Genomic DNA, 15,069 nt, shown 5'->3' with positions numbered 1-15,069 from the left:
ATCCATGTTTTGCGAAATTAATTGTTAAATGAATAATTAAAAAATAAGATTGCACCTTCTAAAAAGCAATTACGAAAACTACATGTACATCTAACTTTTAGTACATCAAATTTTCCTTCAATAACATTCCAGCATTATAAGAAAGAAGAGAAGTGTACCCATACTACCTCCATATCATATACTTAATCATGCACTCATGTAATTGAACATGGTTAAAGATGCTAATGCAACCTAATAGACTTGAAATTTGTCTTCATTTAAAAGTATTTTCTTAGGTGCTAAGCTTAAGCCTGCTTGGAAGCTAGGCCATTCCCAGGCCAGCGCGTTGAGCTGAGTGCTAACAACAAAGCATGGCTTAGAAGGCTGAATTTTGAGATGGTATCTTTTGGGGAGGCAGTGTGCCCACACCAGCTCAGTTTCATTGGAAAATGACATAGTGATGGCTAAAAAATTACATGGAGCAGTCACATCAGACTTGTGCTGGTGACTCAACTGTCCCTTAGACAAGACTAAAAGCGTCAAATTATTTTAGAAAATGCACCTCATATATTTGACAATAATAAAAAAATATGCATAACTTTTTAATATTGTACTAAAAATTCTAGAAATTCTGGCTTCATAATTTCACTCCCCAAAGTAGAATCATAATTCTTGAATAACTTTTACTACATCATCTGAATTTCCCTTGAATAACTTTTCAGCGTTTAAAAAGAAGAGAAGCATTACCATAGTACCTCCATAGCATATAGTTAATCATGTCCTAATGTAATTGAATATAGTTAAAAAGATTAATTCAACCTACTAAGCTTGAAATTTGTCTTCATTTAGAAGTATTTTCTTAGGTTCCAAGCTTAGGTCTTGTGTATTCTGTTTTTTTTTTTTTTTTGGTATGCAAATTTAAAAAAAGTGGTGACCTTCATATTGAGAAAACCACATAAACCCCAACCTTGTTTATGATATAGAGTTGCATGCATAAGCCTATGTACACAAAAAATATACATTCCTTAGAAGAAAAAATCAGGGCTGGGGCATTTTAGAATTTTTTTATCATGAGGTATACTTTTTGGTCTTTTCATTTTTTATAATCTTCTTTTTCATAGCCCTCCTTTTTCACTTTATCAAGAGAGCATCTTGTCATTATGCACCCTATACATACACAGGAGTTTGCATACAGCCAGCTAATGAAATGAACAGAATGGCAAACTCCATTGGCTGCGCTTTGAGGATGGGGAGTCAGTGTGCCCTCACCAGCCCATCAAAAGTTTTATTGAAAAAAAATGAAAAATGACTTTGTGATTGCTTATCAATTGCATAGAGAACCCACATCAATCGTGTGTTGGTGACTCGAGAGTTCACAGGGGTGGGCATTGGGCCGGCCCGGTAAGAACCGGGTCGAGGCCAGCCTGATATCCGAAAGTCGGGCCAGGCATGAGCCCGATACACGAAACCCGAGCCCAGCCTGACCCAGCCCGGTTATCTAGAAAAAATTAAAATATAAAAAATAATTTTTAATAATAAAATATATTGTTTAATAATACAAAATAATTGTTTAAGTGTAATCGGGCCGGATCGAGCCCGTTGGGCAGATCCGAGCCTGCCCATTGGGCCCGAGCCCGTTGGGCAGATCCGAGCCTGCCCATTGGGCCCGAGCCCGTTGGCCTGAGCACTGGCCTGTACCAGGCCCCGGCCAACGGCCCAGCCCGGTGCCCACCCCTAGTGTTCCTCAGCAAAAATATCCTGGCTTCGCCACTAGCGGTACCAGAGTTTCAATCGCTCACCATTCATCATCTGCAAAACATATTGTCTGCGTCACCATCAATCATAGTCTCGAGTTCAACTGAACTTAATCTATTGTTTTGTAAGCTTTATATCTACAAGCAATTGGAAGATGATCAACTTCGAAATTTGATAGATCAGTGGAGCTATGCAATTTTATTGAGGGGAATTGAGTAAAAAACATCTCATCTTAATAGAAAAAAAATGCACGGTGGAACTAGTGGATCAAAAGGACAAAAAAAGAAATTAAAACGGATCAAAATAATAAAACAGAATAAAAAACATGGGAGAACAGATGAGAGTTCGCGTTTATTAGGATGGACTCTAACAATGATACTCAAAAGAAGTTTGAATCTGTAAATCCAATGCAAATTTAAATATAAAAAAATGGAGGGTGATATAACAATCTCGGGTATAGCTAATCATGTACTAATATAACTGAATATAGTTAAACATGCTAAGGCATATTAATAAACTTGAAATTTTCCTCATTTTAAGAGTATTTTAGCCCTTTAATCAACATTCCCCTACTTAGTTTATTAATAAGAACAGGGTCAAGTGACAGACGGTTACTTGTTATATTTGCAAACATAATTTTTTCTTTAATTTTGATTTTTCCCTTATTTTTTATTTATGTTCCATCAATATTATATATATTCATCTCGTTTTTCTTTAATTTTGAAAATTTTGATTGATTATTAGATATGTAATGTATGGATTTAGATATAAACCCTAGCTAGCAGCATTATGAATATATCTACCATCAATTCTTTAGACTAACATTCACATTCAGAAACCCTTTTCTTTTTCACTTTCTATAAACAAAAATCTACGTCAAACAAGAGTTAGAGTGACTATTCCAGTTCTACTTTCCCTTGATAGTTTATAATTTTATTTTCCGAAATGAAAAAACGTGATTGATAAAACCAGGAATTAAAAATGTGAAATTGATGAATAGAAAACCTTGTAAAAATTCTAAAATTCTAGAATCATAATTATACCTCTTAAGGGAGAATCGTTAATTTCAAAATTGTGATTTAAGAATGAGCCTACAATTCTAGAATCTTTTTTTTTTTGTTTGATAACATAATTCCCATTTCTTCAAAATTATAATTTTAATTTTAAAATTTCATAATTCTGGCTTCAACAAACACCCCCAAATACGGACACAACGGCGATTGGACAGAGAGTATAATTTATCCTCTATTCCATACTGTTCCGAGCTGCCTTTGCCCTTTCTCTTTCTCTCCTTCTCCTTCATTTCCGCCCTGACCTGCCGTTACCCTTTTTTTCTCTCTCATTCTCCTCTCTTTCGCCCCTTCTCCACCCCGAGCTGCCGTTGCCATTTCTCTTTCTCTCCTTCTCCACTCCTGAGCTGCCCTCACCCTTTCTCTTTCTCTGTTTATCCTCCATCTCCATCCCTAAAATGCAGTCGCCCTTTCTCTTTCTCTCCATCTCCTCCGTCTTCACCCCCGAGCTGTCCTCACCCTTTCTCTTTCGTGCTTGACCTTACTATGACTATATTGGTCAATTAATTTACTTTCTAGCACTAAGGTATCTGTAAATTTGGTCCCATGACAATATATGTAAATTTAGATATCTAGTCATTGATTAAGGATTCTATGAATATGTCCCAATTCTGAGGTAGATTCATGGGACGGTAATAAAGTGTTACGGTCATCAAAGAGAGCCCTTTATGGTCACTTTTTTTTTGTATAATGTAAGACTCTATAGTGAAAATTTCTCAAATCATGAAGCCTTGCAAGGTGAGACTCTCAGTACAAAACACACAAGCTTTGCTAATGGGCTGAAAACAGACTGTCAGTAAAAAGAAGATTTTACCTACGATTAACACTGACGGTGGGCAAGGGGTTGGAACTCATGGTCCTCTCCCCACCAATTCACGCCTTCATTACTTTGAAGATCTTCATAAATCCTTTGGTTGTAATCTTAAATCTTCTCTAAAAGGAAGATGCCATGAGAATAATATATAAATGGAACCAAATACTACTAGTATCTATTTGTTTCCACATGGATTTTGAAATTCAACTAATATAGAAGGATTTTTTTTATCCTAACTACTAGTCCTAATCCAATATATAGCAAATTAATGTGTAAAAGGCAATGAACTTACATAAAATTGACTATTGATAATTTTGGATTTATAATTGCTTTATTTTGTGCGATTTTCTTACGATAATATTGTATCCATAATTTCTTTATTGGGCTAATTTCTCTACTATAAATTGGATTGTCAACCATCACTACACAACAATGTCTTCTCCGCTCGCTTTTGCGATATGAAGCAGCTTTTTATCAGCATGTGAAAGCAAAAGCTTAGTGAGATGCTTCTCTTTGTTCCACTTTTTCCTTTTCTTCTTTCGTATTAGTTGAAATGATTACTTGATAAATGATTCTTTATTACTTTTTCTCACAATGAAATATTCAACCCTGAAAGCTCTTGGATATATGGTTTTAATATAATGGATTCAGATTATATAATATTTGCAACCTAAAAAATGGTATGACAAGAATATTTTAATCATTCAAAGCCCGTTATCTTAATATAGAAGTTTTGGGACATTGTCATTTTTTAGTTGTTCATTATTGCCATTTATTCATTAAAAAGGTAGGCTTTTTTATTTCATATTATTGCTTTTGATTGAATTTTTCTACTATTCAAATATATTAAATTGAAGATTAAAATATATAAAATCATGGTTATAGGCAGTTCATCTATAGTGAATAGAGAAGACACCAAACTCTCAATAATTCTACCTATACCAGTCCATCCTCTTCGTTTTTTCTCCCATCTTCTTCCCCTCCTCCTCTGATAGCAGCTCCTTCTTCTTCTCCTCTGACGACACAAAATGCGAAGTGCAGAGATATGGCAGAAGCACCACACCTCAACCACGTCCTTGTCATGGCTTTGCACCCGCAGCCCTCCTCCTCCAATCCTTCCTCCTGTATTGCAGGCCAAATTCCATTCATCATCGTCTATAAGAGGTTGCAAGACGTCGTAGACATGTTCCTTGGAATCGCAAACCGGTTGAGACTCCGGTTGGGTGTCACTTATAGTCAACTTCTTCGCACACAGGAACGCCAGTGGCCCCATGCCTCCCTGCTCAGCCACCAGCACTAGCAGCCATCCTTCAGGAGCCCTTAGCTGCAGCTGCACCCTACTAGGTGCAAGTGGAGGTGGCCGTTTCTGCTTCTTCTTGCTAGTCTTCTTCACCTTCTTCTTCTGCTGGCCCTGCTTCTCGTTCTTCTTCTGCAGTTGCTGCTTAGCGTTCATCTGCTGCTGCTGGTTGAGCAAGGTGACAGCAGCGTCAGCAAGGACGTACAGGTTGTGAAGATCAGATGCTAGGATGAACATCTGTGTCATGAATGTTAATGGCTTCTGCGCAAAGCTTGTGGAGAGGACGGGTGTGATTCAGGTAAAGGCAATCTTATTAATTTATAGGCAAGTACTTTATAGTGTTTGTCAAAATCCCCACAAAGAACTACAGCCAGAATCATAGTCTTTACTGCAGCTTCTTAATATAGAGTGTCTGAAATTTGGAGTATGTTGGATTCATGCAATATTCAGATGTGGGTGAGCATGATGAATATTTCATCTTACCACTCACGCAAAAGAGAGTTGAAGCTTTCACCCAACCACTAGTCTTCTTAAGGTACATGACATGCTTTCGGTGCCCCAAAATGTCATTCTCCTTCTCTATACTTCAACTTCAATGTGGCCTTCCTTTTGTAGTACAGATAATTAAGGTCCTTGGGATTCAAAAAGAGAACTGGCCGCCAACCAGCTCCTGCCCTCCCAATGACCACATGATTCAAATCTCCAACGACTTGGTTGTGAACGTCCTTGTCACTTGATTGTACTACACACTTGAGGCGTTCAAATGAAAATCTGAAGCACCTTTTTATAACATAAAAAAAAAATGTAAATCTAGAATATGTATTGTCATATATTTTTAAGTGAGTGGGAGGCTATTTCCACAATTTGAAGTTGGTTATGCTTCAACTTACATATCAAAGACTTTTAATTTGTATTACAAAATGTTGATAGCACATGAGTTTAAAATAGAGACTAACCGCCTACAAGTAGGCCTGGGCATCGGGCTGGGTAAGGGCCGGCCCAATCCGGCCCGTCGAGCCGCTGGGCCCGGCTCGGCCCGGCCAGATAACCCGGGTCTCAGCCCGGGCCTGGCCCGATAGCCCGGGTCTCGGCCCGGCTGGCCCGTCGGGCCACTCAGCCCAGCCCGGACCCTGCCCAGCCCCCCCTCCTTTCCCCTCCTAGACGCCCTTTCCCCGCCCTCCCGAGTCCCGCCCCCCTTTTCCCCCGCCCTCCCGTCGCCCTTCGGCTACGGCCGTTGGGTCCCTGCCGACGGCCCACACGGAGGAGGAGGGGGAGCGGTCAGGGAGACGAAGGAGGAGGGAGAGGGAGAGGGGGAGGGGGAGCGGAGAGGGGGAGCAGAGAGGGAGATGGGAAGGGAGAGCAGAGGGGGAGAGGGAAAGGGAAGCATAGGGGGAGTGGAGAGGGAAACGGGAAGGGAGAGGGAGACAGGGAGCAGAGAGGGAGAGGGGGAGCGGGGGACGGAGTCCCGAGGGCAGGAGTCGGGCCGGGCCGGCCTATTCGGCCCAGGCCAGGTTTGTCCTGGCCCGGACCCGGGTCCGACAGGGGCCGGGCCGGCCCATTGCCCAGGCTTATCTACCAGCCCCCACTCAACCCTAATCGTTCTTCTTGATTTTAATTTCTTATTGAAAAACAAATGTATATGATGTGGGCATGTAACTGCTGCACAACTCAAGCAAGCAAATAAGGAAATGGTTTTAAGTAAAGAATGTTTTGGGTGTAAAGATGAATGTAAATAAATTGAAGGATGGCCCACGCCTTGCAAAGAAGGCACCTGATTTTACCTTCTTTCTTTATCAGGTGCCTTCTTTGCAAGGCGTGGGCCATCCTTCAATTTATTGACGTTCATTTTTCCACCCAAAACATTCTTTACATAAAACCATTTCCTTATTTGCTTGCTTGAGTCGTGCGACAGTTACATTCCCACATCATATACATTTGTTTTTGGGTGGGGGCTGAAAGGCGGTTTGTTTCTATTTTAAACTCCTGTGCTATCAACCTTTTGTAATACAAATTAGAAGTTTTGATATGTAAGTTGAAGCATAACAGACTTCGAATAGTGGAAATAGCCTCCCACTCACTTGAAAATATATGACAATACATATTCTAGCTTTACATTTTTTTTTTCATGTTATAAAAACATGCTTCAGATTTTCATTTCAGCGCCTCAAGGGTGTAGTAATCAAGTGTCAAGGAGGATCGCAACCAAGTCGTTTGAGATTTGAATCATGTGGTCATTGTCAAGGAGGATAGTAAGTTTATTTAGACTCTTGATTTGCTATATTAAATCTAGTTAAGTAGTAGTGAACTATTTTGCTTTTGTCTACTGCGATTTCTCACGAGAATCTATTCCTCCTTCTCGGTTCTCTGGCACTTTCTTTGCTGTTAAATTGGTCAAATCAGAGCCTCAAAGACTCAAGAAGATGGATTTTAGTAAGTTGCTGATCATCTAAGGTTCTGTTTGATTTCCCACTGAACATCTAAGGTTCTTTGTATAGTCAGTTTCACTTTTTTCATTCTTTACTTTTATATTTCACTATTTTGATTCTGGCTCAATGTGCCTCATGTCACACTCAACGGCTCACTTTGCCTCATGGCCTTTAACAACTTTGTTTGTGCCTCATAGACCTCTCTTGTGTCTTGTATCTTTCTCAAAGTATACAAAGGCAAGGGAATCATGTACGTCGATGAGGTCAAAAAGAAAGGAGGCCCCGAATGACTACCTCTCTCTGAACAAGCTAGAAATGTTCAGATAGAGAGATAGATTTCAGTATTACTTGGATTTCTTCCAAGGCTTTTTCTTCATGACCTGATCGATGTACATGATTCCCTTGCCTTTGTATACTTGTGGGGGCTTACAAATGCGAACTTAAGTTAATTGGACCAACTTACGGATTTGAAGAAGATGGATGCCATATTGCATGTGCCCCGCGATGACTGAAGTACCTACTCTAGATTCATTTGACCATTTCAAAGTGATGATGATAAGACTTCCGATGGTTTGGATTTTGAGAACCGGCTGGCTGCGTGTCTATATCATTTGGATCAGACCATTCATGTAACGTTCTTTTTATGAGGTAAAAGAGACGGCACATTTCTAGTTTGTTTCCTTTGCTTTTAGTGGTAATTTGCTTAGCTTCAGTTTAGTTTCTCATGATTAGCAGGTTTTTTTTCTTGTTTGGAATAATCTTATGACCACTGTGCATTGATAAATTCTCGAATGTCAATCTATTATTTGATTGGCGTCGGCTTTGAAGTTAGTCACTGTAAGTCTCCCCTTTCAAGGGACATGGCATAGCTGGCCGGACATGCAGGTGTCTTCTGATACCAGTTGGACGTCTTCCGCATAAGAGAAGGTGTCTTTCTTAATTTATCAATTAATTAGAAAGAGAAAACATAAAATGTTCAACCAACGACAGCAGCTATTGGTAAGAACTTCACTAAAAAATTAGTGTTTCTCACTCATACAAAGATTTTTAATCAAAAAATGAAAGGATTAATACATCATCTTGCAACACAAAAGATGAACATTTCAACAATATAACTGAACATAGGCTTGGTCCACATGCCATATGCTGAACTGAAATTGATAGTAAGAACAGCAGATAGACAAGAAAAACAAGAAGTACATGCATAATTGTATGCTTTTAAACAAAAGAATCAAACTTTATGCATAACTGCACATCCCATAGGAGCAAGAGTCCCCTTTGTTGCACCTGTTATAGCATCTACCACAGTGATTCTTGTTATGGAATAGGTCCACACACACTCCGCCACGGCATGCCTCTCGATACCTGCACTTATATTCGCACCGGCCACTAGGGGCGGAGCCAGGATTTTTTTCATGGGCGGGCCAAATGGAAGTTGGGTTTATTCGGATGGATTTGAGTAGGGCCAAGCTGAACTCGCATTCAAAAAATGCATAGAGGCAAAAAAAAAAAATTCAATTTTTATACTGTAATTTTTTTTTTTCATTTGCTTGGGGTGGGGTTCAAAACTGTCACACCCTGACCTTTTGCAACTCAAACATTTTTTTTTTTAAACATCAAGCATCGATGTACGACTACACAACAATTTCAAAAGAGATGAGCTAAGCAATGCAAAACAATAGGCAAGCTTTCCATTAAATAAGAATTTCAGTTCATCTGTACAATGACAAAAATGCCCAACTCACAACATTGATGCCTAACAAAAATAATGCATAATAAAACCAAAACAAGACGCGTCAGTGCTACAATTGACCCAAAACCTCCCTAGTAGGACGTGAGTGAAGCCATCTGCTCAACCTGCTGCCCCGGGTCCGCCAAAACCTGAAAAAAGAAACAACTGAAGGCTTAGCTTTGCAGTATGACAACAAGCCAGGAAAAGTCCAAACTCTCTTAGGTAGGGCTCAATTATACGAGCAAACATCAAAACAGTCTAGCATCATGTCGTGTCTGGGCACAACATGCAAATGCCCACTCAATAGCCACAGTCACACAATTTCAGATCACATGCAAGACATGTTTAAACATGTTACTTGCATTCATAAGCACAACAATCACATGCACATCAATCCCGTACATTTCATTCACATACATTTCATTTTCATCAATATCAGTGAATTGACAGTTCCTGTGAGTGCAAACATAGGCACGTGCACACCGCGGGCGGCCTACAGCCGAGAGACAACCCCTGTGGTGGCCCAGAACAGTATGGATTCATCCATCCGCTGTAGCGGTAGAGCACTCATTCATGGATGTGTGAATTACACGGAGAGATACTCAGCCATCCTTAGGATACCTAGGTTGGGAAGGCGGGAGCCCACGCTCCAAGCACGTCACACAACAGTACCCTGGGGCCTTACACCACCTGCATTCCGAACAGGCGAGACTAGTGGCGAAGGCGGAACAACTCGCAAACACATAGCCACATCCCACTGCCCTCTCATCTCTTATTCTTTTATTCTTACAATTATACTTGCACAAACACAAATAACTGGCTAGATCATGAGGTTGGTTCACTTCATGAGTGAACTCACACCTCCAATTGCCTCCACACGAGGGCTATACATAACAACAACAGTTTTGGCTAGTTGTCTCAACATTATGGGTACAACTACCCTCTGTTCAATCATTTGTATCATTGCCCGTGACAATGTGTATTCAACAAATACAACATTCACATTCTAGCATGCACATGCAAATGCGTGATATTTCAAAACTGACTTCTACTAGCTTTTCTAAACACATCATATCAGATATCAAACCATTTGCATGCATACACACATTCATTCACCAAACAATCAATCAATCAAACACATCACAATCCTAAAATCCCACGATCCTAGGAACACACATTCACACATTGCCCCAGGCAAGGGTTTGCCTGAAATGTTGTCATACCTGTCGCGTGCCCACAAAAGTCTTCAAAATGCCTCGAGCTTCGAAACTGGTCGCTCAAGGTCGACGGGACGTGCTCGATGTACCTGCAAACATATACAAATGGTAAATGACTAAACTCTACACTAGTTTAGATTCACAATCAAAATGATTATAGAACAAAATCATTGAGACATGCCATTGCCTCAAGAGGGTATCGATGGGTAGTGTCAACCTACAAAGCCCTCAAAAGGGTCTCTCCTTAGCCCTAGAGGTTACCACCAAAGGCTTAAGCTTCGCACTATCGATTTGAATCGATCCCTAATCCATTTCTCTCTTGCTTCCTTAGTGAAAGTGTCTTCCCAACATGTACACCCTCTTCCTTCCCACACATACACCCATGTCGACAAAGGCACTCCCAAGCGTTCACAAAGACGGTCCTATACTACTCCACAACATCACAATTTCTACCATGCTTCCTTATTGCTTCAAAAATCAACTCATCATGCTTAAAAGAGCAATATATACATGAATCAACGCTTCTCCAAAATAATCCTAAACTTTCCCCAAAAGCAAGGTCGCTAACGTGCATCCCAACTCATCAATTCTACCTTCTAGCATGCTCAAACAATAATTATAAGTGTTCCAAAGAAAAAATATACAATAAAATAGGCTCAATTACGCCTTGCTCACTCCAAATTAAGTGTCTAGACTGCTGCAATCCTTTCAACAGCCACCTCACGCATTCGAACAAGTGCCAATGCCCAAGATTGCTTGCTGCCGTCGCCAACCCCACGCCCTACTTGTTGGTAAGGGGGGGAAAAATAGACTCCCCTAGCTGCAAACCATTCAAACGACAATATACGATGAGAATCTACGACAAGGAAAAGAAAATAGAGGTCTGTCGTGAGAAAAAGGCGCAAGGCAAAAAGGAAGGGTTCGGTTGAGGGAGGCTCACACGGTGAGGGAGAGGGAGCAGTCAAGGAAAAAAAAAACAGGCAGCTGGGGTGAGAGCGCGTGAGAAGGGAGGAGGAGGAAGAGAAATCGTGAGGGCATAGGGTGCTGACGGAGAGGGGAAAATCGAGCAAGGGGGACAAGAGGCTGCGCAGGAGGGAGGAGGAGAAGAATGAAGAGGGAAGAAGAAGAAAGAGGTTGGGGCTTACCGAAACACTGCCGCCGGCGCCGCCATCACCCTTCCTCACCGGCCCAGAGGTCTCCACCGCCAAACCCGTGCTGTCGGCTGATCCTCCCGCCTCTTGATCTTCTTGTTAACTCCTCCACGTCGGGCTCCTTCACGCAAGTGGGTTCGGGTCTGGGTCTTGACCCGATCCGGCTCGCCTGCAAAAGCCAAGCGTTACATCCTACCCTCCTAAAAAAAAAATTTCATCCTCGAAATTTAAGTCATACCTCAATGTAAGAACAAGTGGGGATACTTCTTCCGCATATCCTCCTCAAGTTCCCATGTGCTCTCCTTCAATCCATGGTACTGCCATTCCACTTTCACGAAAGGAATTCTCTTCGTGCGAAACACTTGCTCTCTTTGATCTACAATTCTAATAGGCTTTTCTTCCATTGTCGCCAATGTATAATGACATCCGTAAGGCAGGCTTGAGAAACTTCTCATTTTTATTTTTTACCTCTGCTAAACCTATGAAAGGGTGAAAAACCCCAAAAACAAACAGACCACAATGTCCCACAGTGCTGGCTGTGGCTGTACATGCTTTCCGGCAGAAGGTTGTAAAAGTGGAATGTACACTGAAAATGTAAAAGTGGAAGTCCAAAAGAACAGGGTAAGCAATGTTACCCTCCCCTGACAATATGAGGTTCATATTGCGAAAATGGGAAACCTCAATCTTGTTTATGATATCGAGTTGCATGCACAAAGCCTTTGTACATAACAAACATAAACTTCTCAAAAAGAGAGGGTTGGGGCATTAGAATTTTTTGAACATCAGGTGTACTTTTAGCCTTTTCACTTTTTTTTTATAATCTTCTCTTCATCTTTCTTAAAACCCTCCTTTTTCACTTTGTGAGTATCTTGTCATTACACACCCCTGTGCATGCATGCACAATAGTTTTGTACATAACAAATATACACTTCCTAAAAAGAGAAGGTTGGGGCACTCAAAATTTTTGAACATGAGTCGTAATTTTTAGTTTTTTAATTTTAATCTTCTCTTCATCTTTCTTAAGACCCTCCTTTTTCACTTTGTGAGCATCTTGTCATTACACACCCCTGTGCATGCATGCACAATAGTTTGCATATAGCAAACTTCAAAAATGTGAACTCTCCAATGAAAATTTTCCTTCAAATTTATCCCTCGCACAATATTCATGCACGTTCTTCGTGTCAATTAAAAAAAATGAAAATGAACCATGCTCTTGAAAATAGATTGTGAACAAATTTTCACATTGACAATAAGACAGTAGCCCGGATCTCATGTGGCTATCCCATATAATTGGGTCCAAATTTACCTAAGTTTTTCTTTGTTTGTACATATAATTGTACCTCTCTCCCAGCAGCAATTGCTTCAGAAATGTCTTCCATTTTCTTTTCATATACGTGTGTGCATGGACCATTAGGGTGGTGTGTACAACTTGATCTACTAAATATTGCCTCTACATCCAACATGCATTTAAGATGCTAGACAAAATTATGCTATGAACATGGTGTTCTTATTTCATTTAGAATGTAATCTAAATCCCAGCTTGTTGTTGTATGCAAATTTAGTAAAAGAGATGAGGTTATTATTGTGAAAACTATAAACGCCAACACTGTTTATGATATTATGACGAAAATGTGAACGTCGAATGAAAATGTCCCTTCAAATTTTACCATTAGTTATATTCAGACATTTCAGCCATTTACCCGAATCATGGACCCATAATTGTAATTTGCTCATTAATGATCATTGGAGTTTCATGACTGTAACTTATTAATTAATATTCATTCATTCATTAAAATATTCCTTTCTGCATGATCTAGAATTGTCCTTCTGCTTCAACATTGGCACAAAATTTACCAAATTTTTCTAAAGCTATTGGCACAAAAATTACCAAATTTTTCTAAAGCTAGCTTTCCTCTATTGACTTCATTATAATTTAAGGAAAACAAAAAATGGAGTAACCAAATGGATCAAAGTGAAAAAATATCAAAATAGAGCTAAATAATAAAGCGGAATAAATGCATTGGAGAAAAATGGTAGTACACATTTAAGAAAATAAATTAAAGAGCGGATGGAATTGGTGGATTACCAAGCACCTTGTTATCGAAGAGGAAAAAGTATTGAAAACAAATATAAAAATCCGTAAATTTTATATATATATATATATATATATATATATATATGGTCACTCTTTCTCTTTCGTGCTTGATCTTACTATGACTATGTTGATCAATCAATTTAATTTCTAACACTAAGGTATCTGTAAATTTGGTTCCACGACAGTATATGTAAATTTTGACATCTAGTGATTGATTAAGGGTTTTATGAATATGCCCCAATTTTGAGGTAGATTCATAGGACGGTAACAAAGTGTTATGGTCATCAAACAGAGCCCCTTATGGTCACTTCCCTTAGTATAATGTAAAATTCTATAGGAAAAATTTCTCAAATCTTGAAGGCTTGAAAGGTGATACTCTTTAATACAAAACACACGAGCTTTACTGACAGGCTGAAAATAGGCTGTCAGTAAAAACAAGATTTTACCTACGATTATCACTGACGGTGGGCAAGGTGAGATTTGGAACTCATGGTCCTCTCCCCACCAATGAACGCCTTCGTTACTTTGCTGATCTTCATTAATCCTTTGGTTGTAATCTTAAATCTTCTCTAAAAGGAAGATGCCATGAGAATCGATATATAAATGGAACCAAATACTACTAGTATCTATTTGTTTCCACTATGGATGTTGAAATTGAATAATATAGAAGGATTTTTTTTATCCTAACTACCAGTCCTAACCCAATATATAGTGAATGGACCGAATTAATGTGTAAAAGGCAATGAACTTACATAAAATTGATGATTGATAATTTTTCATCTATAATTGCTTTATTTTGTGCGATTTTCTTACGATAATATTGTATCCATAATTTCCATATTGGGCTAATTTCTCTACTATAAATTGGATTGTCAACCTTCTCTACACAACAATGTCTCCTCTTCTAACTTTTATGATATGAAGCTGCTTTTGATCAGCATATGAAACCAAAGCTTAGTGAGGTGCTTCTCTTTGTTCCACTTTTTCCTTTTCTTCTTTGGTATTAGTTGAAACGATTACTTGATAAATGATTCTTTATTATTTTTTCTCACGATGAAAAGTTCAACCCTGAAAAATGGTATGACAAGAATATTTTCATCATTCAAAGCCGTTATCTTAATATAGAAGTTTTGGGACATTGTCATTTTTTAGTAGAACATTATTGCCATTTATTCATTAAAAAGGTAGGTTTTTTTTATTTCATATTATTGCTTTTTTTATTGTATTTTTATTTTATTCAAATATATCAAATTGAAGATTAAAATATATAAAATCATGGTTATAGACATTCCATCTATAGTGGATAGAGAAAGACATCAACCCCTCAATAATTTTAACTACACCAGTCCATCCTCCTTTTCATTTTTTCTGGTTTCTTCTTCCCCTCCTCCTCTGATGATACCTCCTTCTTCTCCTCTGACAACACAAAATGCGAAGTGCAGAGCCATGGAACATTGCGCTCGACAACGAGCTTCCAAGAAACATCAAGTTGCTCTGCCACAACTTGAAACTGAGCGTTATTGAACCAACGCC

The sequence above is a fragment of the Nymphaea colorata genome, chromosome 7 (genome assembly GCF_008831285.2).
Source record: "Nymphaea colorata isolate Beijing-Zhang1983 chromosome 7, ASM883128v2, whole genome shotgun sequence".
Classification (NCBI taxonomy): Eukaryota; Viridiplantae; Streptophyta; class Magnoliopsida; order Nymphaeales; family Nymphaeaceae; genus Nymphaea; species Nymphaea colorata.
The sequence above is the reverse complement of the archived record's forward strand: the minus strand, read 5'-3'. Positions refer to the sequence as shown.